Source organism: Lygodium microphyllum, chromosome 6, assembly GCF_053477565.2.
Source record: "Lygodium microphyllum isolate KBCC chromosome 6, Lygodium_microphyllum_v1.1.10, whole genome shotgun sequence".
NCBI lineage: Eukaryota > Viridiplantae > Streptophyta > Polypodiopsida > Schizaeales > Lygodiaceae > Lygodium > Lygodium microphyllum.
Genome location: NC_141140.1, coordinates 73,945,476 through 73,969,857, shown reverse-complemented (window position 1 = coordinate 73,969,857; position 24,382 = coordinate 73,945,476).

Sequence of the window (24,382 nt, the reverse complement as noted above, 5' to 3'; positions counted from 1 at the left end):
CATATCATGACCTTGAGGTGTTCTTGGAATACCTGAGATGAAATCCATTGTGATAGATTCCCATGGATCTTTGGGCACTGGAAGAGGTTGCAACAATCCTGGAATCTTCTGCCTATCATATTTGGATTTTTGGCATACCAGACAAGCCTCAATGAAGTTATGTGTATCTTTTCGTAATGTTGGCCAATAAAAGTAGCGCTCAATTGCACTTAGAGTGGCTGCCCTCCCTCTATGCCCTGCATAAGGGGGTTCATGACTTTCTTTAAGCACCTTTTGTCGAACAGGAAGAGTGACACAAAGGCGATTGTTCATGAGAAGGTAACCGTCTTTGATGGAATAATCTGGATGAGAACCTCCTTGCTGTAAATTTGACCAAATTGCTGCAAAATCAGTATCTTCATCATAAGTATTCTTCATTGTTTGAAAATCTTCATGATGAGCCACTGTAATAGTTGCAATGCGAGGCACTCTAGAAAGTGCATCAGCAACTACATTTTGTTTCCCTGGAGTGTACATAATTTGAAAATGAAACATAGACAAGAAATTTTCCCATCTTGCATATTTCTCCTGCAAATGCTTTTGAGTCTTGAAATACTTCAAGCTTTGATGATCAGTTTTAATAAGGAATTCATTGCCTAAAAGATAATGTTTCCATATCTTCAAAGCATGAACCACTGCTAAGAGCTCCTTTTCATAAATGTCATACCTTTTCTCCACATCATTTAGACGGCGGTTTTCAAAGGCTACGGCATGGCCTTCTTGATTTAGCACTGTACCAATACAATCACCGCAAGCATCTGCTTCCACCACAAATGGTTTTACCAGATCTGGAATGATAAGAACAGGTCCAGAAGTAAGAGCTGTTTTCAGCCTTGTGAAGGCTGCCTTCTCTTTTTCCTTCCATTGGAAAGAGATCTTCTTCTTTGTAAGGTCATGAAGTGGAGAAGCCATATGTGCAAAATGCTTGATGAAGCGGCGGTAATAAGAACATAAGCCAAGAAACGATCGCACCTCATGTACATTACGAAGATAAGGCCATTCTTGGATTATCCTGATCTTTTCAGGATCCATCTGAATCCCTTCAGAAGAGATGACATGCCCAAGGTAATTTATTTTATGCATGAAAAATTCACTCTTTTTACCATTTACCAAGAGTTGATTTTGTTGTAGTAATTGTAGAACAATTTCCAAGTGTTGATGATGCTCCTCTTCATTCTTGCTAAAGACAAGAATATCATCAAAGAAAGTACCGACATATTGTCGATGCTCTCTAAAGATGCGCTCCATCATTCGATTAAAGGTGGCTGGTGCATTGGTTAATCCGAAAGGAACCACCAAGAATTCATAAAGACCGTATGAAGTGCGGAAAGCAGTTTTGTGTACATCTTGTGGTATTACCCTAATTTGATGATAACCACTCTTTAGATCAATGCGGCTGAAAACATTTGAGCCTCCTAGACGATCCAAAATGTCGTCAATTCTGGGAATAGGAAACCGATTCTTCACAGTGATTTTGTTGAGGGCTCGATAATCAATGCACATCCTGAATGTGCCATCTTTCTTTTGAACAAGAAGAACCGGTGAACAAAATGGTGAGCTACTTGGCCTAATTAGCCCACGGTTGAGTAGGTCTTCGACTTGCTTTCTGATTTCTTCTTGTTGAGGATGGCTCACACGGTATGGTGCTATATTAGGAGGAGAACTGCCCGGAATAATATCAATATGATGGTCTTCTGGCCTTTCTGGGGGAAGCTGATAAGGAAGATCTTCCAAAAAACAATCTTTATACTTTTCCAAGAGCTGATGTTGCTCTTGGTTTTCAACATTCATATTATCTTTTACATCAGTGACATAAAGCAGACAACATTGAACACAATCCTTAATTGCTCTAGAGACTTGCGTATGGCTTACCATAGGTATGGTGTCTCCAGAAACTCCAGCTTGGATCTCGTACTTCTTGCCTTTGTTGGTGAGTTCTACCTTCTTTTTCTGAGAGAAGATGGTTGAATCTACTCTATGATTCCAGGGCATGCCAAGAATCACATCGCAACCATCAAGGTCTCCGATACAGAAGGTATCTTCGTCACTATAGCCTTGAATTTGAAACTTGAGCTTGCCAATGTAGGGTATCACAGTCTTCACTGTGTCAGCTTCATCAACATTTAAAGCTTGGCGAACTTCTGCCGGAGTGTCCATCTCTTCATTCTTTAATCCAAGCTCTTTAGCTAATTGCAAGGAAATGATATTTTCATTCGCCCCAAGATCTATCAAGAATAGTGCTTGCTTACCTTGCAACTGTCCCCAAGCTTTTAATAATTTGCGCGTCTCTGGAGTGTGAGTTGTGTTTGCAACTACATCACTGATAGCATTGATTTTCACTGGCGACTTAGGCTTGTTGTCAGAAACCTTGCTTTGTCCTTTATTTGGACATTGCTTCGCTATGTGGCCTGTTTGTCCACATTTAAAGCACTTCCCTTCTTTCATGAAGCGTTGCTTTTCTTCTTCGGAAAATTGCTTTGCTTGTGGGTATAGATTGGAGCGAAATTGAGGAGCATTAGGAGGTGCATAGGGCTTCATCTTCTTTTGATTTGATGGCTGCTTTTGCCACTGTTTTTGTCCTTCATTTGGGGCTGAATACTCCTCATCATCAGCTACTCTCTTCTTATCATTCTTTTGGAATGATTTGTTGCCATTGTGCTCCACTTCCCATGTCTCAGCATGGTCAATGAGTTCCCTGAGACTAGAACAATGATAATGATTAAGAGCAGTACGAAGTTTAAAATGCAAACCTCCTTGAAACTTCCTAAGCTTTTCCGAACTGTTGATCTTCTTGAAATGTTGGACCTTCAAAAGTAGCTCCCAAAATCTCTTGGTATAGTCACCAAGTGACTCATTTTTTCTTTGCCAAAGCCGATCCCATTCCATTTTTACATCTCTTTTGAAATGAACAGGAAGAAATTGGCTTTGTATCAGGCGAACAAAGGACCGCCATGATTTTGGGACAGCATGATCATATTCCAACCCCGTCCACCAAGTATGGGCTAAGTCGGTTAAATGTAAAGCTGCAAACTTAATCTTTTCTTTTTCTTTATACTTGTCACGACCATACAAAATTTGAAATTGACGAATAAACTTCAGAAGAAGATCAGGATTTCGGGAACCATCATACATACTAAACTTGATCTTCTTTTCAAGTTGAGATAGTGACTTAGTCTTTTTCTTCTTCTTATGCCTTCGTCCATGCTCGGATCTTGAGGTTGAAGATGATGAAGTGCTTGATGGGGATAAAGATGGAGACGAGAGTGAAGAATGTCGACGCCTTTGACGATGATGAGGTCTTCCACGAGAAGGGTGTGACTCTTCATTACTAGAAGAGGATCCATCAGAATAGGCGCCAGATGACTTTGAAGAAGAGGATGAGCTTCGACGCGATCTCTTTCTTTGTCTTGAAGTAGAATGGGACTGCCTTTTAGAAGTAGTTGGACTTCTTGATCGGCTCCTTTCATTGGTATGGCTTTGTCTCCTTGAAGTAGATGGGCTTCTTTCCTTGAATTCTTTGGGATTCTCAACTTTTTCTAGTTTGAGAAGTTGCTCACGAATTTGCTGATTCTCCTCTCTAAGACTTTGAATGGCTTGAAGGATAGCACTCGATTGATCCATTGAGATTAAAGAAAAAAATATGCTCAAGCACTCAATGCAAGGGCTGGAAACAAACAAACTTATAGTTGTAAGCACTACCAGTGTTGGGGGTGAGGACCGAGCCAAAGCTCTGATACCACTGTAAACGCCCCGAACAACGTAGTATGCTTAACAATTATGATATTCGCTTGTTTTCGAGATTTAATATAAAAGAGAATGAACACTTAAAGTTGAAAATGAAAATTACTTACAAAATTACAGCCATGAAAATGTAAAAGTAATGGAGACAAGATTGAGGGTTGAAGATGGGCAACCCCCCCCCCCCCCGAAGGAATGTATTTCTGCTCAACCCAAGTCCCTTAGGGAAGAGCTCAGTTACAATCAACCTGAGAGTGAGAAGAAGTAATTCTCACTCTCACAAGATCATGCAAAGATGTACAAACACACATGCATTATCTATTATGCAATGACAAGAACTGATTTCATTACAGTATGAGAGAAGAAAAAGGGGAATTCAGCCTTTCTCCATCGTTGATCAGCAGTACATGGATAGGGCTCGCTTCTTGTAGCTAAAATGGAAGAAAGAGCTCGAGAAGGAGGTGCTGTAATGAATTTACAGGCTTGCTGTCTTGTAAAACAGCAGTGATAGAAGAGGGAATATGGAGGAATTTGATAATGGAGAAGTGGGGGATGATGATGGGGATGGATGGGGCCAGTTTCTGGCTATCTGTGGGTGCTGTACATGAGTTTACAGCAAAGAAAAATGATGTTGAATGAAGAAAAACGAGCTCTTATTTATAGGAGAGGGGAGAGCTAGTACAAAAGGGGAAAGTGGAGTAGCACAAGACAAGTGTCCAGCCACATGTCATGAGATGTGACAAGTGGTGGGACACTTGGAAACTTGTGTGACAAGTGTCTTGACACTTGTCTCTTCTCTATGGCCTTCCTTTTTGGGTTGAATACTGTCAAGAATAGAAACAACCAAATTTAGCAAGCACAGTCAGAGTACAGAACTTACTATTTTTAGAATGACATCCCTATTTTTTAGGACTAGTATTTTTAGGCTAATTCGAGGCTCCTAAATTTTAGGGATCTCCTAAAATTTAGGGACCCCCCCAATATGGGTGTCATATGAAAGCTTTTTCCGTGTACATCGCAAAAATGGTATCCGAATCTTCATGTGACTTTCCTATGCAAAGAAATGTGCATTTCAAGCTTTCAGCCCACACATGCATATTATACAAGCATTTCATGATCATGCCATCTTGTTGATTGTAATTGTTTGTTCTGGTGGATCTAGCCCACACTTCAAGGCATCAATCCTTTCTGTGTGCGAGTCTAACCCTGATATGCGTGAGTTCTAGTCACAGGCGCCCAATCGGGCCATATAGGTGGAAGTGTGAACTATCTTTTCTCTAACCCACCGCGTGGGTCCACCATAACCTGTGACCACTCATCAGTGGCCAGCTCCAATGCACTTTTCTTTATATCTAATTAGTGCAAAGGAAATAAATTTAATAAATCATTATATAGACAAATTAATGAAAAATGATACAAATTCTATTTCTATAGAGTTGTGACATAAGAGGGAGATTTCCCAGTCCATACCTCCTCGGCAACCTGAAAATCCAAACCACTAGAAGGTGATCTGTTTATGACATGCACAGTTGTACTAATTGCCTCAGTCCAAAAGCTCTGTGGTAGGCCTGTGTGGCTAAGCATACTACGTACACGCTCTTGGATGGTTCTATTCATCTGCTCAGCCAAACCATTCTGGGGGGGTGTAGGGGGCAGTCAACTAACGCTTAATACCCCTCTCATCACATAACTGCTCAAAAGCACATGAGACATACTCACCCCCATTATCTGCCCTTAGGCATTTTAGCCTATACCCAGACTGATTCTCAACCAATGCAAGCCATCCCTGAAACACAACCAAGACATCGGATTTCAGTTTAATGGGATAAGCCCAAACTTTCCGTGAAAAATCATCTATGAAAGTAACAAAATACTTGGCACCACCCATAGAATGACAAGGCATGGGCCCACATACATCCGAATGTACCAGTGCCAAAGGCTCACTCATGCGTGGCCTACCAGACTTCTTATGCGTAGACCTAGTCTGCCTGCCATAAAGACAATGCTCACATGAATCAAAACATGCATAATCAAGGGGCGATAAGTACTGCAAACCAAAAAGCATTTTCATTCCCTTCAAAGACATACGGCCCAAACGGGCATGCCAAAGAGATACATGTGGGATAGAACCCACAGAAACATGATCAAGGGAAGAAGCTGATACAATCAAGGGATAGAGGCTGCCAGCCTTGGCACCTCTCGCAATCACAAGTCTACCACGAATGATCTTCCATGCAGAGTCTCCAAAAGATACATGATAATCTGCATCATCAAGCTGTCCAGCTGACATGAGACTGCGTGTCAAAGCAGGTACATGACGTACATCTTGTATAACAAAACTGCTGCCAAAAGGAAATTGCAGCCTGACATTACCAATGCCCACAATATCAAGAGAGCTATCATCACCCAAGCGCACAAAACCCGAAACAGTACGGTATGAATGAAACCACTCTCGACAAGGTGTCACATGAAAGGACACACTTGAGTCCAAGAGCCAACACTGTGCATACATAGAGTGTATCTCTGTCATCTGCGAAGCACTAGAAGAAGCAGCAAGGATATAATCATCATCATCAACATCCTCAGGCTGCATCACATTGATCTCTTCAATTTTAACATTGGACTTTGTAGGCACTATGCTGCGATCAGAAGACTTATCCTACACTTTGTCTTTCCCCTTATCTTTGCGCCTTTCATTGCGTAGTTCATGGCATTATGGCCTAATATAACCCTTTTTCCCACAATGGTGACAAGTAACATCTGCATTCCTGCCACGGGATTTGCTACGTGACTTCCCACGAGACTTAGACCGAGATTTCTGAGAATCCCATCCACGGTCACTGCCACTGCCATGCTTTCCATATCCATCATTCCTGCCTCTAACTGTCGTAGCATGCGACACATGAGAGGCATCCAAATTATTACGGTTAACCTCTTCTTGCAGAAGAGCACTCTCAACATCAGATAATTTCAAGGTAGGAGTAGAGGCACATAATGCAGTGCGGAATACATCCCATGACTCATTAAGAGTACCAAGCAAGAAAAGAGGAGTGACATCCTCTGCAAAAGTGATGTCCTGTGAAGTCAAGTTCTTGAGTATAGCATGGAACTAGCTCAAGTGAGCAGACATAGTCACATTCTCCTTCATGCCCAGATCCATAAGCTGCTTCAGCCAATACATCTGACTCGCTGGACTTTTCTTGTCATAGAAATTCTTGATTTTATCCCACAACTTCCATGCACTCTGTTCTTCCTCAAATACATTGTAATGAACCTATTCTGTGAGAGATAATACAATAGTGGACTTGCATAACTCATCAAGCTCAAGCCATTCCTCATCTAGCATAGTTGCAGGCGGATGCCCGCTCAACCTCAAAGGTTTGATGTGCGATTTCTGCACCAACACCTGCCAAATCTGGCTCTTCCAATAAGAGTAATTCGTACCATCAATCTTAATGATGTTGAAAATTAGCATGATCAGTGGACGAACTTGCCATAATGCAAGCTGGAAGACTGTAGATAGTTCAAAACTACTTGCTGTTTATTGCAGAAAATGACCAAAAAATCACCAAAATCAAGAGAAAATGGCGAGGAAAGTGTAACCAAAGTTGCTGCCCACCAAGTACTAGTGAAAGTACATCATTTCAGAATATTTCAGCATGAAAAATCCATGTCAGTCCATACATATATGCTTGATGTAATAAAGTATAGATTTCAGTAAATGAGAGCTAACAGTGCCAAAATCGGATCCCAAGTCAATCAGATACTGCCAAGACCAAAGCCGGCATCATGCAAGCATAACATAGGCATATGATAGTCGATAAGCATGAATCCAACACCCAAACATGTCATATAAACATTTGCCAGTGAGTAGGCACACCCCCCTTGTCAACGGGGCAAAATGTTCCTGCCACTACCAAGACTTGACACAAGTAGGTGTCAGCTCACAAAGAGAGGGACCCAAAGCAAAGAGTCAGCTCATAAGCATCAAAGGAACCAAGACATATGAACCATGCATCATCCTGAAGGGTAAAAGATCCCAAATAGTCTCAAAGCTCAAAGAGCATAGACCGCCTGCTCAATGGCTGTTAAGCATCCAAAGACGCTCCCACTGCCATAAAAGCTGTAAATATCAAGCAACAAAGCTCAAACAAAGCATGTACAAGCACCAGTGAAAGTGTCCAAGATCAAGCATCAATGGTACATCCCGGACATGTAGACGGTAGAGCATCCGTATGTAGCATCCATAAGCATGTAAGACATCAAGTACATCCCAAGATACAACTCTGGCAAGCCAATAAATAGCTCAAGTAAGCTCCGAGAATCCAAGGTCAAGCCAAGACCGAGCTCCAGTAGCAATGGCTCCAAACAAAGTAACTAGCATGTAGTAATGGCATAGGCTAAGCATGTCAAGACCGGTTAGACATAAGCAACATACATGCCATAAGTACATCCAAGATGGAGCATCCAAATGCTTTGCAAAGCAAGCTCAAGCTCAACCAACGATACCGAATCAAAACCAAGCTCTATGTCGAGCCCCAAGTGTCAATACATCACCATATATGCCCGAAACATAGCCCGAAAAGCATAGGCATAAGCATACATGAATAAAATGACTTCAGCCCAACTGTGTACAGCAGTGATTTACTGTTCAAAACTGAGAATTTCAGCACCAAAATCAGCTCCAAATGGTTGCCAAACAATAGGCATGCATTCCCCTAACATCCGGGCATCAAATGGGACCAATCGGGCATCAAATGGCAATGCCAAATAAGCTGTAGCATCAAATGTCAGTGTAACACTGTCATAAACTGCTTGTAGACTGTTATGACAGTCCCAAAACAATGTTAAATCAATCCAAATGCTATGCCAACACATCAACCATCAAAACCAAGCATCAAAGCATGTTCATATGCCCGAAATGGAGCCTTTCCAAGTGCCAATGGAGGGGGAGAGCTATTGTTGTGACTTTCAATACTGAAGACACATATGGGAGGGCTACATGAGTGTCCCAACTATAAATGTTGGTCCTAGGACTGCAAAAAATGGTGGCCAAGCTTCGGAGGGGTCTGATTAAAGCCAAGGAAGGCCTCAAACAAGCTCTAGCAAGGGGAGACCATCCCACATATGAAATGAGAGCTGGGAGTGTAATGGCTGCCCTGTTTCAAGAGGGCTGAAAACTAAGGTAAACCCTGTAAAGAGTGAAGCAATACCTCTGTGTGAATGCCTTGAGGGTGCCCAAAGGGGCCGAGAAGGTGCTCGGGAAGCTAGGGAGTGACGGGAGCTCAAAGGAGTCAGATATGGCTGCCGGGAAGGAGACCCAATGCGAGTGGGGAGTCGATGGGAAGCTGAGAATGCCACAAACCAAGCTCAAGAGTCGAGAAGCCGAGCTCTGATACCAGTTGAAAGGTGAGAAGGATCGAGGCTTGCACTCGAGAGCTATGGCGGGAGAGCAAGAGCAAGAAAGAGAGAGGTAAGAAATGGGAACTCCAACAGTCACAATGTGTGACCGGGCCTTCCTTTATTCAAACTGTCACTAAAAGAATAAAGAATAAAGTGATGGTGATAGGCGCCCACCACCTGCAGTGTGCAGTGGCGGTGACTGCCAGTGTAGTAATACACGGGCGGCTAGGCGGAGGCGCCTTTACCCCCAACAATCACCATTGTTCAAAATTTCATACAAACATAATATAATAGTGCATACAGGCATCGAAGTTTAAACTTGTGCATAAATGTATCGAATACGAACATAAAGTCCATTTGCCTACTTGTCTTTGAATAGTTTCCTTTTGTGAGGCTTACTATCAATGACAACAAGCGTTCTTATTTCCACATGATTAAACTTGTACATAAATGTATCAAATATGAACATAAAGTCCATTTGGCTACTTGTCTTTGAATAGTTTCCTTTTGTGATGCTTACTATCAATGACAACAAGCGTTCTTATTTCCACATGCTGCGATGTAGAGATTTCAACCGAACCATCACACATGGATCTCACTTCTCTAGAAAACATGTGACATTTGCTGTAACAACAAAACACAACAATAGTAGGAATGTAGTCCATCAACAAAATTTAAGAGAGTAAAAGAAGTAGGAAATACAATGCATGCAGACAAAATACATTGGCCAATATCCATATTCAATTGATGTAGCAAGGAGATGTAAGATAGTATTACAATGTTGCTGATAGTATTGTTGATACTAATAATATACATTTCTCCATTCTGTAGAATATTTAATTCTCTTGATCTCTAAGGAGGATTCCCACCACATTTGTTGTTCTTGAAGGTTCATGCACCAATTATTTTACTTTGAAACTTAAATCTTGCAAGAGGGCTATGTAATGGGATGCGATTGATATGCAAGGCCTTTAGTAGTGAGGTTTTAGAAGTTGAGATCATTACTGGTACAAGCATTGGTGCTAGAGTGTTCATCCCAAGAATCACCTTCATTCCCATGACCTTGCACTTTCCCTTCGCTATGAGGTGGTGACAGTTTCTTGTGCGATTGCCATTTGCAATGATTGTTAACAAGGCCTAAGGACAAACTTTGGCTTTAGCGAGCTTGTATCTTAAAAGACCAGTCTTTACACATGGACACTATATGCAGCTTTTTCTTGAGTGGAATCCTTTGTTGGGTTAAAGATCTTGCTGCTACAAGACAAAGATTGTTGCGCAAGTTCCACTGTTAATATTGTGTACAAGGAAGTCTTGCAAAGAGTTTGATTGCCTCATGTCTACTACTTCCAATGTTAGTCACACTTGGTTGCTTTGTTATTTGTAGACCAAATTATTCTTTGCTTTTTTATTTTGTCAGTATTGTTTTGTAAGGAAATGACCCCAGTCTTTGGTTACTATTGTGCATCTAAAACTTAGATAAGATTGCACGAGAAATTCCTTCGATTGGTGCAAGAGCCTAAAATGTATAGATCTCTTGTGCGTGTGGCTGAGTGCCTTTAAAATCTTCCTTTTGTTTAGATACATGTATGCATATTTGTTGGATTATCTATGCGGGATATGTGCAATGTTATTTTGTAGCATCCCCTGTTTATGACTACATTGTAACTCGATCACACTCAAGGAGAATCCCTCCTCAATGGAGATGATGGGAATGTCATGATATGTGCTGCTTGTCCAGGCTTGGGGAAACCTACCCATCGAAACTGCTAGGTTCAACGTCACTCTAGCTAACGGAATGAAAGTAAGGCCATTAGGAGTCTTAAAAATTGGCCAGTGAAGAACGCGGGTGTCCAATTCTATGTGAACTTCATTGTCATGAAGGGAGTGGACTACAACATTCTGCTAGGATGACCCTAGATGAGGAACGCTCGAGTCATTGAAGACTGGGCCAGTGGTCTAATGTTCCGAGGGAACTGAACGGAAGCGGTAAAGGTTGAGATGGACACTTGGAAGACAACCCCTAGCAACCTATCAGCTAGACTCATACAATAATTACATTAAGTTATAAAGATTAGATCATTCAAGAAGGTCATAGATCATGTAAATAATTACATAGAGGGAAGGAAACTATGCCCCTGCAAGGCTCCAAGCCAAGACACTACAAGTTCCACATATTGCCATCCCTCATATCAAGCATCATTTGCTATTCTCAACACCCCCCTCAAATGATGAGTTCCTACACTTTGCTAGCTTTTTCCCGCCCTGGGACCAAGAACTTGTGAAAACTGTGGCCACCCTTTTGAGTTCTCCTTCACCTTCCCTCGTACATTGGATAGAGTACTATCTCCAAGGGTGGTGGAGTATGTCATTAAGATTTTAGCAAGGATAGGAAGGAGATGGCTAGAGTAACAAATGAGACACCCCATGAGGTGGTAGTAAGAACCTCTAGATTACTAGGAAGATAAGGTGGTGGAGGTACCTTAGAGGGTGAAGGGATATAAGGCTCAACCTAGGTGGTGTAGAAACATCTGGGACTCTAACTTAGAGGCTTGGATGGCTTTCTGTAGCACCCTACCACATGAATAAGATGATCCTACCAACATGCTCTACCCAAGGAGGATTTGGATGCACGTACTAGCAACCATCGATCTCCCATTCTCAGACGAGGAGGAGACGTACAAATAGGCTACAAAAATCGCAAGTGTCTCAAGGAGGAAGCCCGTAGTGGCCCTATGTACGATGGCCAGGAGCTCAAGTAGTCGACCTAGACCTATCCCTTCCCATGTTCCTAGCAATAAGCTAGAATTGCACGAGACCCTCGAGTATCTGGCGGGCAAGTTGACTGATTGCCGCTCCTAATCTCAAGCCCCTTAGAGACCTCCTGAACGCTCCTAAGTGGAGATGGACTAAGGTGCATGACCTGAACTTAATTTACAATTGGGCCTTAGTTACCGACGAACGACATGCCAAAGACGAGAGTCCGAGGGATAACGAGCAAACAGGAGAAGCCAATTCTGATGATGATTACAAGGACTGCTACTCCAATAGTGAGGAGACCAGGGAGGAGGTAGACACCGTAGAATATGACACTGAAGGTGAGGGCATAGGCTTCTTTAATGGTAGTCGCATAAAGAAGTACTATCCTCCCACACACCCATTGCATGAACCCCCTATGCTGGAAGCCCCTATCAATGTCTGTGTAGCCACCATCACCAAACTAGAGGATGAGGATGAAGAGGTAGTAGCACCAGCATACCTACACATCAGCGCCATCGCTCGGCACACACATGCTTTTGATGTCTTGATTAACGAGGGAGCTGACTTCAATGTCTTGACCTATGCTCATTGGACCCTCATTGGTCAGCCACAATTACAACCCACCAACGCTAAACTCTGCCCATTCGGGGGCAAGTCATATGCACTCCTAGGGAAGTGCAAGATCGTAGTCTCTATTGAGTCTGAGAGCCTATCGGTCATCTTCTATGTATTGTCAAATACGAAGGATGCAGGTCAAGAAATGCTATTAGGACGCACTTTCAAGAAGCAAGCACACAACAACGTGGACTACGATTTGCAGCAGATTCACCTTTCCATTGGCAACATTTGAATCGTGACAGCTTCCAACAAGGGCAGCAAGGCTCCACCAAAGCCTGCTATGCCACTGATAGAGCCACTGATAGGACCAAGCCTAAGGAGGGGGGTCATGAGTTATCACAACCCACCCAGACCACAAAACCAGTACAAACTAAGGCCATCCCTAAGGGCCAACAGCTATCATTCGAAACCTAAGCAACCAATTTGGCTTTATCAAGATAGATGCACAATCAAGCCGTGATGGATTCCCAAAGATCTGTTGTGAGCCCAAGGATACTACCAAGGCAACACCTAGATGTGGGTGCCCAAGATGAGAGATCCTGGAAGCATAGCCCAACCAAGACCATCGACTACCACCCCATCTCTAGGAAGCCCCATTCCTGCTAAGGCAAGGAACACCCAGGAAACCCGAGCTACAAAGCCCACAAAATCCGTGACGATTGCAGTCAAAAAACCCCAACCAATATATCAACTGAAACAACAGCTCGATATCCCAGAATCATCTAAGTCCAGAGAACTTGGTACCCCAGTGGTTGCGCAAGAAGGAAGAAATGCACCGTCCATGCCACTAGAGCCACCCTCAGTACCCCAAAGCAACGCTGGACATGCGGATTGGACTACGGAGGTATCCTTAGATCTAACATTGCCTAGTCCACCACCCCTCGAACCATTATTGTCTAGCTCAATTCCACCCCAACCACCAACAGGTCTTAGGCCTTCATACGAGTGACGTTCATTTCTATCGGTCGCCAAGGGTCTTGCACTAAGAATACGGGAGATAACTTGGTGACTTACATCAAGCTCTTGGATAACACCTTTACCACGTTCACTAGGAGCCATGAAAGACTTCTCGGCTTGCTTGATGAACCTCTTGCCTCTAAGGTTCGTTCCTTATCCTACACTTGACAAGAATACGAGTTTATAACCGTAACATTCCCCAAAATCTCAAAGGAGTTGATCGATAATGGTGAAATATTAAAAGAGCACGCATTCATCAGATGATTATTAGCATCCTACCGCAAGCCCCAAAGGCCTGCGTCAACCGTTGAGATTGCCATTTGATCAAATGGGTCTCATCTAGCATACAAGTCTAGACCTAACCAATGTCCAGACTCACATATGCTTCTCCTCATAATGGGGGCCTTACAATTTAAAGTACCATGGATCATTGGTGGCCCCTTACAAGGGTGCGGTATTGAGCATATCTAACAACATGTGCCCTAAACAAATTCCACAATTTCATGGCAGCCTTGCCTACCTCAAAGTAATCCCCAAAGAGATCAAGTATCATTGAAAGAGAGTTCTTGAGATTAGCTTCCTTGAGCCAAGCTTTGAGTTTCTTCCACAATAACTTCATTTGAGGAGATTCCCAAAAAAGGTGGACCATTGACTCTTCTATTTCTTAAACCATATACACAAAAGACTTTAACACACTTTGCCAATCTAGATCTAACCAATAGCTTGTTGATTAATAGTCACCAAAGCATTGTGTTCATATTGTTAGAATTGGTAGCCTTCCAAACCATGGTGGTTTTTTACTCCACGTGGACAATCTAATCAGTGGGAATCTCTTCTTCCAAACCATGGTGGTTTTTTACTCCACATGGACAATCTAATCAGTGGGAATCTCTTCTTCCGTGAGGCCCATCATATTGGGAGCATGTGACGTAGGCTATGGATTTTTCATTCTAGTAGCAATCCCAAGGAGCCAATCTAGTTTCTTACTAGTCAAGCAAAAATGTAGCTTGATCCACTTTGGATCCTTCAAGATGTTCTTGGCTTGATCCAATATGTCTAGCCAAGTTCATATATTTTTAAGATGAATTTCTTTAGATAGCTTAGGGTACTCACTAGCCAGAAAATGCCATTTCTCATATGCAAAGGGGGTTAGCCAAATATCCAATAATAGGGAGCGGTCCCCTTTAATTGATAGGTCTTTAGGCCACTGAGTATCCTTCAAAGTTATATTCCAAGCTTTCACCAACTTGACATTGGAGAATTTGAACCATGGGACCATTACGAGGACATCAAATCACTTGATGCTCCTCCAACTGTTATTAAGGATTTTTTCAGAGACCTGAGAAGAAGGGTCTAAGATAGACTCCCTTGGGCTTTTTTAAGGAAACCGAGAAGAAGTCTAGTAGAGTCCCCATGCATGGATTCTAATCCATACCCACCATCTTCCTTGTTTATGTTAAGCATACTCTAGGAGAGTTGAGTTACACCCTTTCTATCTTCCTTGTGCTAAATAAAACTCTTGAATTGCTTTTGAATTTTTTGCCATGAAGACTCACTAAATGGATGGATTGATCCAATAAGGACAATCATTGATGTCAAAATGGCTTGGCCACAATGCTCAATTAAAGAAAGTAGACTTTAAACCATTTAGCCAACTCTGTCTCCATCTTCACTTTGGACCAAGAGAATTGTTATTTGAGAGAGATCGCAACTCCCATAGGGAATCCCAAATATCTAAAGATCTCACCCACCTTCATGAGTTGAAAATCAAAGGACAAAGGCCCTTGTTGGGGATCACCGCAAGATAGGGGAACAAGCTCAATTTTAAACACATTGATCTCGGATGTCAACAATAGCACTAACTCCTCATATAATGGCAAATATTGTTGACAAAGTTCTTCTCAGTGTCCATAAAACTTGCATTATCATCAACAAAAAGCTAAGCAACGAACTACTTACTTTCAAGCATAGGCAGCCCTTTGATGGTACCATCAATTACACATTGTTGATTCTCCTATACACAGAGAGGATTGATGATTAAGGAAAACAAGAGGGGAGACAAGATGCAACCTTGTCAAATAGAAAGGGGGAAAGGTGAAGGCACAAGGCCATTGACCATCATTGTTACTAAGGCATTGCTAAAAGTAACAAACATTGTCCTGATGAAGATAGGTCCAAATCCAAATGCTTGTAGAGTTGGAGTAATAAACCTCCAGCTCACCCTATCATACACTTTGTCCAAGTCCATATTTACCATGATAAAGTTAGATTGTAGAGATGAAGCATGATCTATATAGAAAATTAAATTGTGAATAGCACGTTGTATTCAATAATCATACACCAGCCCAAACTATTGGGGGTGTACCAATTCTAACTAGTAGCAACTTCACTCTTGATACAAGTGCTTTAGAAAGGACTTTGTAAACAGAAAGGAAGCATTGTCAAAGGGCACCAATAGGAGGGCTTACTTCTTTCAAAGGACTAAGGAGCTAGCTTGATCAATGACCTTTGTTCTATTGGGGGTAAAGGCACCTCCGCCTAGCTGCCCGTGTATTACTACACTAGCAGTACCTGCGCTGCACACTGCAGGGTGGCAGACGCCAGTCACCATCACTTTATTATTTATTCTTTTAGTGACAGATGAATAAAGGGAAGGCCAATCACACATTGTGACTATTGGAGTTCCCACATTGTGAATCTCTCTCTCTCTCTCTCTCTCTCTCTCTCTCTCTCTCTCTCTCTCTCTCTCTCTCTCTCTCTCTCTCTCTCTCTCTCTCTCTCTCTCTCTCTCTCTCTCTCTCTCTCTCTCTCTCTCTCTCTCTCTCGTGCAAGCCTCGATCATTCTCACCTTTCAATTGGTATCAGAGCATGGTTGCTTGAGCATTCGAGCTTGGTCCATGATTCCTTTAGCATTCATTCAAATCCATACACCATTGGTTCTCGCTCTTGGCAGCCATATCTGACTCCTTCGAGCTCCAATCACTCCTCGGCTTTCCAAGCACCTACCTGGCCCATTTAAGCACCCTCAAGGCATTCCTTCAGAGGTATTGAAGCATTCTTTTGAGTGTTTATTTCAGTTTGCAGGGTACAATAGGAAGGGATAGCCATAGCTCCACCAACCTTTGGAGCTCCCCCATTTTATATGTTGGCTCATGCCCGATTAGGCTTGACAAGGCTTTGTGTAGGCCTTCTTTAGGCCCTACTTGAGCCCCCCTTCCACCCCATTAACGCTACATGGACCAGCAGCATATCCAACAACATCAACCCTATTTGCACCGACTTGAAGACCTACAAAAATTCGTTTTTTACTTCGACCCTCCCCTGGCACTCATTGGCAGCTTGAAAACACTTCATTTGGCACTTGGAAACACCTTCTTGATGATTGGCATTGGTGATTTATCATTGGCATTGATTTGTAGACTAATTTACCTCAGTTCAGGACTATTTTCCACAGTCCACATGCAGGCACGAACAGTGTTACATTAGCACTTTATGTTTACGCTTGGATAACATTGCATTTGTTAGGGGAATGTATGCCCTTTTGATTGCTCATCATTTGGAGCTGATTTAGTGGCCTGAAATACTCAGTTTTACACAATAAATCACTATTGTACACTCTAGGGCTGAAGCTTATTTAGTCACTTTATGCTTTGCATATTGGTCAACGAGTGCTTTCCGGGTGTTTCATATGACTATTGGGATGCAAATGAAGGTTGGCAAATGCTTTGGATGGCTCCGGAATGTATTTTGAGCCTTGTTTGAGCTCTGTATTGGTTGGAATTTACTTGACATTGGTCTACACTGGCATGCTTTGTGATAGAGGTTATACCTATTGTCTATATATGACCCATTGGTACATGCTTGATGCTTATGTTACCTACACATGCTAGTTACATTGTTTGGACTTGAATGCTAATGGAGCTTTGTTTGGGCTTGACTTTGGATATTATCAAGCTTATTTTTGTCTTTCTTTGGCTCGTCAGAGATTGATTGGGATTGTCTTCATGACACTGGATGCTATCATTGGATACTTGACCACTCATATGCTCTAGATGTCTTAGTAATGTATGATCTTAGATACTCCATCACTGGTGCTCTTACATGCTTTGTTTGAGCTTATTTGCTTGGTACATATGGCTTTTGTGCCAGTGGGAGCGTCTTTGTATGCTTATCAGACACACTGAGCAGCGCGGGTTATGCATATTGAGCTTTTGGATCTTTGAGACTGGGATCTCCTCATGGATGATGTATGGTTGATATACCTTGGTCCATGTAGATGTACTTGCGTTGACTTGGCTTTGTATTCACGAAACAGACATTAGGTCTTGGTAGTAGTATGAACATTTTGTCTTGTTGATTGGGAGGTGTATTAACTTTACTAACGGACTTTGTCTGACATACTTGGGTGTTGGCTCATGTTAGTTTGACTATTACATGCTTGTTGATGCCTGCTTGATGCTAGTTTTGCATTGACAGTTAGTGGTTGACTTAGAATATGGTTATTTCCTATTGTCAGCTCTCATTGTACACTGTTGCAAATTATTACACCAAGCATATATCTCTAAACTGTGATGTATTTTTCACGCTAAATCATCCTGGTTTGATGTGATGGTACTTGGTGGGCAACATCATTAAATACTCATTTCTCACCATTTTGCCTTGGTTATGGTGGTTTTTTGGTCATCTTCTGCAGTTTACAACAAGTAGTTTTGAACTATCTACACTGTCTCAGCTTGCAATATGGCATCTTCTTCCACTGATAGTGGTATCTTCGACATCATTAAGATTGATGGTACGAATTATGCCTATTGGAAGAGCCAAGTTTGGCAGGTATTGGTGTAGAAATCACAGATAAAGTCACTAAGGTTGATTGGAGAACAACCTAAAACTATGACTAATGACGAATGGATGGAGCTTGATGAGTTATGCAAGTCCACCCTCATCTTGTCTCTCACAGAACATGTGCATTACAATGTGGTTGAGGAAGCACAGAGTGCTTGGCAGCTTTGGGATAAGATCAAGAACCTCTATGACAAGCAAAGTCCTGCAAGTCAAATGTATTGGCTGAAACAACTTATGGATCTCCACATGAAAGAGAATGTGACCATGTCAGCTCATCTGAGCCAGTTTCGTGCTATTCTTGAGAACTTGGTTTCACAGGGCATTGATTTCAAAGAGGATGTCACTCCGTTGTTCTTGCTTGGAACTCTTAATGAGTCTTGGGATGTATTCCACACTACCTTATGTGCTTTTGCCACTACTCTGAAGCTGTCTGATGTTGAGAGCTCTCTTCTGTAGCAAGAGATAAACTGTAAGAATTTGGATGCCTCTCATGTGTCTCATGCTTTGACAGTTAGAGGCCGACATGATGGAAATGCAAAGAATGACCGTGGTAATGGTTGTGGACAGGATTCGCAGAAATCTCGGTCCAAGTCACGTCGCAAGTCGCGCAGTAAGTCTAGTGGGAGAAATGCCAATCTGACTTGTCATCATTGTGGGAAGAAAGGCCACATAAGGCCATAGTGTCATGAATTGTGCAATGAAAGGCACAAAGACAAGGGGAAAGAGAAAGTGCATGAAAAATCTTCTGATTGCAGCATAGTATTTGCTAAGTCAAGTGTTAAAATTGAAGAGATCAATGTTATGCAGCCTGAGGATAGTGATGGGGATTATATCCTTGCAGCAGCTTCATCTAATGCTTCACAGATGACAAAGATACACTCTATGTATGCACAATGTTGGCTCTTGGACTCACGTGTGTCCTTTCATGTGACACCTTGCCGAGAGTAGTTTCATTCATACCATTCTGTTTCGGGTTCTATGCACTTGGTTGATGACATGTCTCTTGAGATTGTCGACATTGGTGATGTTAGGCTGCAGTTTCCTTCTAGCAACAATTTTGTTATGCATGATGTACGTCATGTGCCTGCATTGACACGTAGTCTCATGTCTATTAGACAACTTGATGATGCAAGATATCATGTATCGTTTGGATACTCTGCATGGAAGATTACTCGTGGCAGGCTTATGCTTGTGAAAGGTGCCAAGGTTGGCAGCCTCTACCCCTTAGTTATTTCTGGATCTACAGTTGATCATGCTTTATCTGTGGGGTCTTTACCTCATGTATCTCTTTGGCATACCTGTTTGGGGCACATCTCCGTTAAGGGAATGAAAATGCTTTCTAGTTTGCAGTAGGTACCGCCTCTTGACTATTCTCATTTTGATTCGTGTGATCATTGTCTTTATGGCATGCAAACTAGGTCTATGCATAATAAGTCTGGTATATCCCACATGAGTGAGCTCTTGGCTTTGGTTCATTTTGATGTCTATGGGCCCATGCCCTATGAAGTATGTTGTTACTTTCATAGATGATTTTTCACGTAAAGTATGAGCTTATCCCATAAAGCAAAAGTCTGATGTATTGGCAGTTTTTCAGAGATGGCTTGCTTTGGCAGAAAACCAGTCTAGGCATAGGCTGAAATGCCTAAGGATAGATAATGGGGGTGAGTATGTCTCACATGCTTTTGAGTAGTTATGTGATGAGAGGGGTATTAAGTGTCAGTTGATTGCCCCCTACACCCCTCCCCAGAATGGTAGGACTGAGCAGATGAATAGAACCATCCAGGAGAGTGTTCGTAGTATGCTTAGCCATATGCAAGCCTACCCTAGCACTTTTGGAAAGGAGTTATGGACAGGAAAAACTCCCTCTTATGTGCATTTACGTGTCTTTGGATGTGAGGCATTTTTCCATGTTCCCAAGGACAAGCATAACAAAATGGATCCTAAGAGTGTTAAATGCATATTTCTTGGCTATGGAGATGTAGGAGAGATGGGTTACCATCTATGGAATCCACATGCGTGGAAAGTCATCCGTAGCCATGATGTAGTCTTCCATGAAGACAAGATGCATAAGCAACCTGAGAAGATAGTGGAGATACACATGGTTATATTTCAGGAGGAGCCAGGAGCTCCCATACAGCCAGCTAGACAGCTTACAGCAACAACAATAGGTACTCATGGCCAGGGTGTTGGATAGAATGTTGAGCAGGCAGCAGAGCCTGCAGTGCAACATTCTACTAGAGAAAGACGCCCTCCTGACATATTTCAACCCTTGATGCATCATGTCTTGGTTACAGATGTAGGAGAGCCTTTCACTTATGTTGAGGCTATGCGCGAGGTGACAGTCACTCGTGGGAGAGGGCAATGCAGTTTGAGATAGACTCCTCGCATAAGAATGAGACTTGGGATTTGGTTTCCTTACCTAGTGGCAAGAAGGCTCTACCATGCAAATGGGTATACAAGTTGAAGAGTACCCCTGGACACCCCAAGCAAGCTTATAAGGCAAGACTTGTTGCTAAAGGTTTTAAACAAGAGCATGGAGTTGACTTTGATGAAGTTATTTCTCTTGTGGTTAAGATGACTACTCTTCGCTTGATTTTGGCCTTAGTCGTGTAGCTCAACTTGGAATTGGATCAGATGGATGTCAATATGGCATTTTTACATGGGGATTTGCATGATGAGATTTACATGGAGTAGCCTAAGGGCTTTGCAGAGCTTGGCAGGGAGCACCTAGTGTGCAGGTTGAAGAAAAGTTTTTATGGCTTCAAGTAGGCACCTAGGGAATGGTACCATAAGTTCGATGCTTTTATCCAGTCATAGGGCTACATCCGTAGTGCTATGGATTCATGCTTCTACATGAAGAAAGCCCATGATGGATCTTTGCTTATTTTAGTACTCTATGTGGATGACATGCTATTAGCAAGGAAAACTCATGATGAGCTAGATGCTCTTAAGGCTCAGCTCAAGAAGAGCTTTGAGATGAAGGATCTGGGACAGGCTTCTCACATACTTGGTATGCACATTAGATGCAACAAGCATTAGGGACTCCTCTACTTGTCACAGAGAGAGTACATTCATAAAGTCATTGAGTACTTCTACATGCAAGACGTGAAGCCTATTGGCTGTCCATTGCCTTCTTATGTGAAGGCATCACATGCTGATTGTCTACAAACAGATGAGCAGGGGGCCAAGATGGCCAAGATTCCCTATGCATCCACAGTGGGCAATCTTATGTATGCCATGATAGCCACTTGTCTAGATATTGCCTTTGCAATTGGTGTTGTGGCATGCTATATGGCTACACGTGGCAAGAAGCATTGGGATGTCGTGAAGGGTATCATGGGGTACCTGAAGGGCATTGCAGATATGTGCATATGCTATGGTAGCCAGGATATAAGAGGCATGGGATACACTAACTCTGATTATGCAAGACATGCAGATACTAGGAAGTCCACTTCTGGCTATGTGTTCACCTATGTTGGAGATGATGTCTCTTGGATATCCAGGGTGCAGAAGTGTATGGATCTTTCCACCACTGAGGCCGAGTATGTTGCAGCCACCACTGAGGCTTGCAAGGAGGCCATATTGTTAGGCCATTTGGTTCATGACCTTGGTATTGATGCTATCCCTACATTGCATTCGAATCTATGAGTGCTATTCAGTTAGCCAAGAATTCGATCTTCCATGCAAAGATGAAACACATTGAGGTGAGGTATCACTTCATATGTGGGGTCATTGAGGACAAGATTGTTGAACTTGTCAAGAATCTTGCAGATCTGCTCACCAAAAGCCTCTCTATAGAGCGCTTTGCCTTCCTCAGGAGATTGATGGGTGTGGGATGAGATGACGTCTTTCCTCATCATGTTGTGCATGTGTACATGTTATATTGTCTTTTCTTCTTTCTTTTTCACTCCTCACTGGGGCAGATTTGCCTTTAAGTGGGAGGTTGTTGGGGGTATAGGTGCCTCTGTCTAGCCACCCATGTATTACTACATTGACAGTACTCGCACCTGTACACTGCAGGTGGCGAGTGCCCGTCACCGTCACTTTATTATTTATTCTTTTACTGACATATGCATAAAGGGAAGGCTAGTCCCCTTTAGCAAGTATAGAACCTTGGCAAGCTACCCTAAAGGATGAGAGGATTAATAGATGATTATTGGCTATCTCGAAGACCAAAGGCATGACCTTGGCCCCACCATGCATGTATGTTTGTGTAGAACCTATCCAATCTATATGCCCTCCACGTATTCCCTAGGTATTGTGCCCTATGAATCCAATGTTAGAATCTTCTTGAAAATAGAGCCAGGTCTTGCAAGTCCTATGACAACTCAAGATCATGCAATGCATCCCATTCCATAATGAGCATGCAATCTCCATCGTAAAGATGTGTCCTTTAGTCTAGAATTCATGTTTCAATCTGCTACCAACAAGGTGGGGATCTAGAGATTGTATCATTGATAGAATATGGCTCTCTTAATAGAAGAGTTAGGAGCATAGATATTGAAGATGACGTTGTCTTCTCCACTAACAAAAATACAAATGGAAACTATCAAGTCATCACTCACTTTTCTAGACTTCCCTCAAGCATAGATCATCTTTAGTCTCAATCAAAGGATCACCCTTATCATGAATACACATGTCTGAAAAGATAGTAAATCCAAAGAACAAGAACTCATCGGCTCCAAAACCATCAGGCTTTATTACTCATAAGGCAAGAATACCTACTTTATGCTTTTTAATCATAATTTTAATCAAACTAAAGCAAGCATGCTTCCTCATTTTCAATGTAAGACACCTCACATTCCATGAAACCAAAGTGGTTGTGATACATTGCTTCAAGCAACTAATAGCACCCATCAACTTCATCAAAATATCTTCAACCCCATCAATAACTCAAAGAAGTTGTGATCCACTAGTGGTAATCATGTAAGCTTTTTAGGGAAATGTGAGATTGAGACATTATTGCTTTGACCAACTACTTGCACATTGGGGACTATTCTCCACCTTCGACCCATGGATATCTTTTCATTTTGCCAAAGTTTCCTCTTGAGAATTCTTCTTATGACATGAGCGAGCAAAATGCCCATTTTCCTTACACAAATAACACAATTTGGGGAAGGGAGAAATTTGAATCTCCACAACCACCTCAAAATCATGTGCACTTGTGATTGCGAAACAAAAATTCTCATGGCTTATTTTGTTAGCCCCATAGGATGCAAGCTCTCCTTTCTACCTTAACTTTTCTTGAGAGGGCCGCTATTGCCAAGAGAATATAAAGAACTCCTGAGTGAGCTTGTTCGCCTCATCATCCAACCATGGAGATAAATCTGTGAAAGCAATCCACACCGGGCACACATGTTGGAGGATGCCTTTAGTTAACATGGATGAGCACCATGGCAATGTACTGATTATGTCTCCCTTGGGACTAATGGGGCCGATACATGTACCCAATCACTCTCCATATGCAGTGCCACGTGAACTAGAAAGAATCCTTTGTCGATGAAATGGTGTTGAAGTAAGGTGGCCTTACCTTGGAAAGTATTCTCCAATGAGCAAAGTTATCTTCACTAGGAGGATGACCAAAGAAGTTTAATAAAACATGTCAGCTAACACAAGCTATATGTACCTTTGTTAACCTTGTCTAGTGTGTCTAAGCAATGGTGGCTATGTGCACCTTCTTTATGATTCAACAATGGTAGCTTTTTGTGCAACATTATACGTGGCTTGATCTACGACCAATTGCTTTTTAAGGGCAACCATGTCAACAATTTGAGCTCTTAGTAGCTTGCAAATAATCCATGTATTCAACTTCCACAATGCTACCAATTCCTTGTGTTAGGCCCTTGTCCTCTATGCACTGCCTCTCTCCAACCTAAGTTCGACTACCATGCACGTAGGCCAATGAATGCACGTGTCATTGTCGATTGAGAGTTAACATGTGTGAGTATTAATGCATTAATGACACAAAATAGGAGTTAATCCACTCATCATTGATCAATACAGTTGAAATATCTGCATTTCCTTAAAG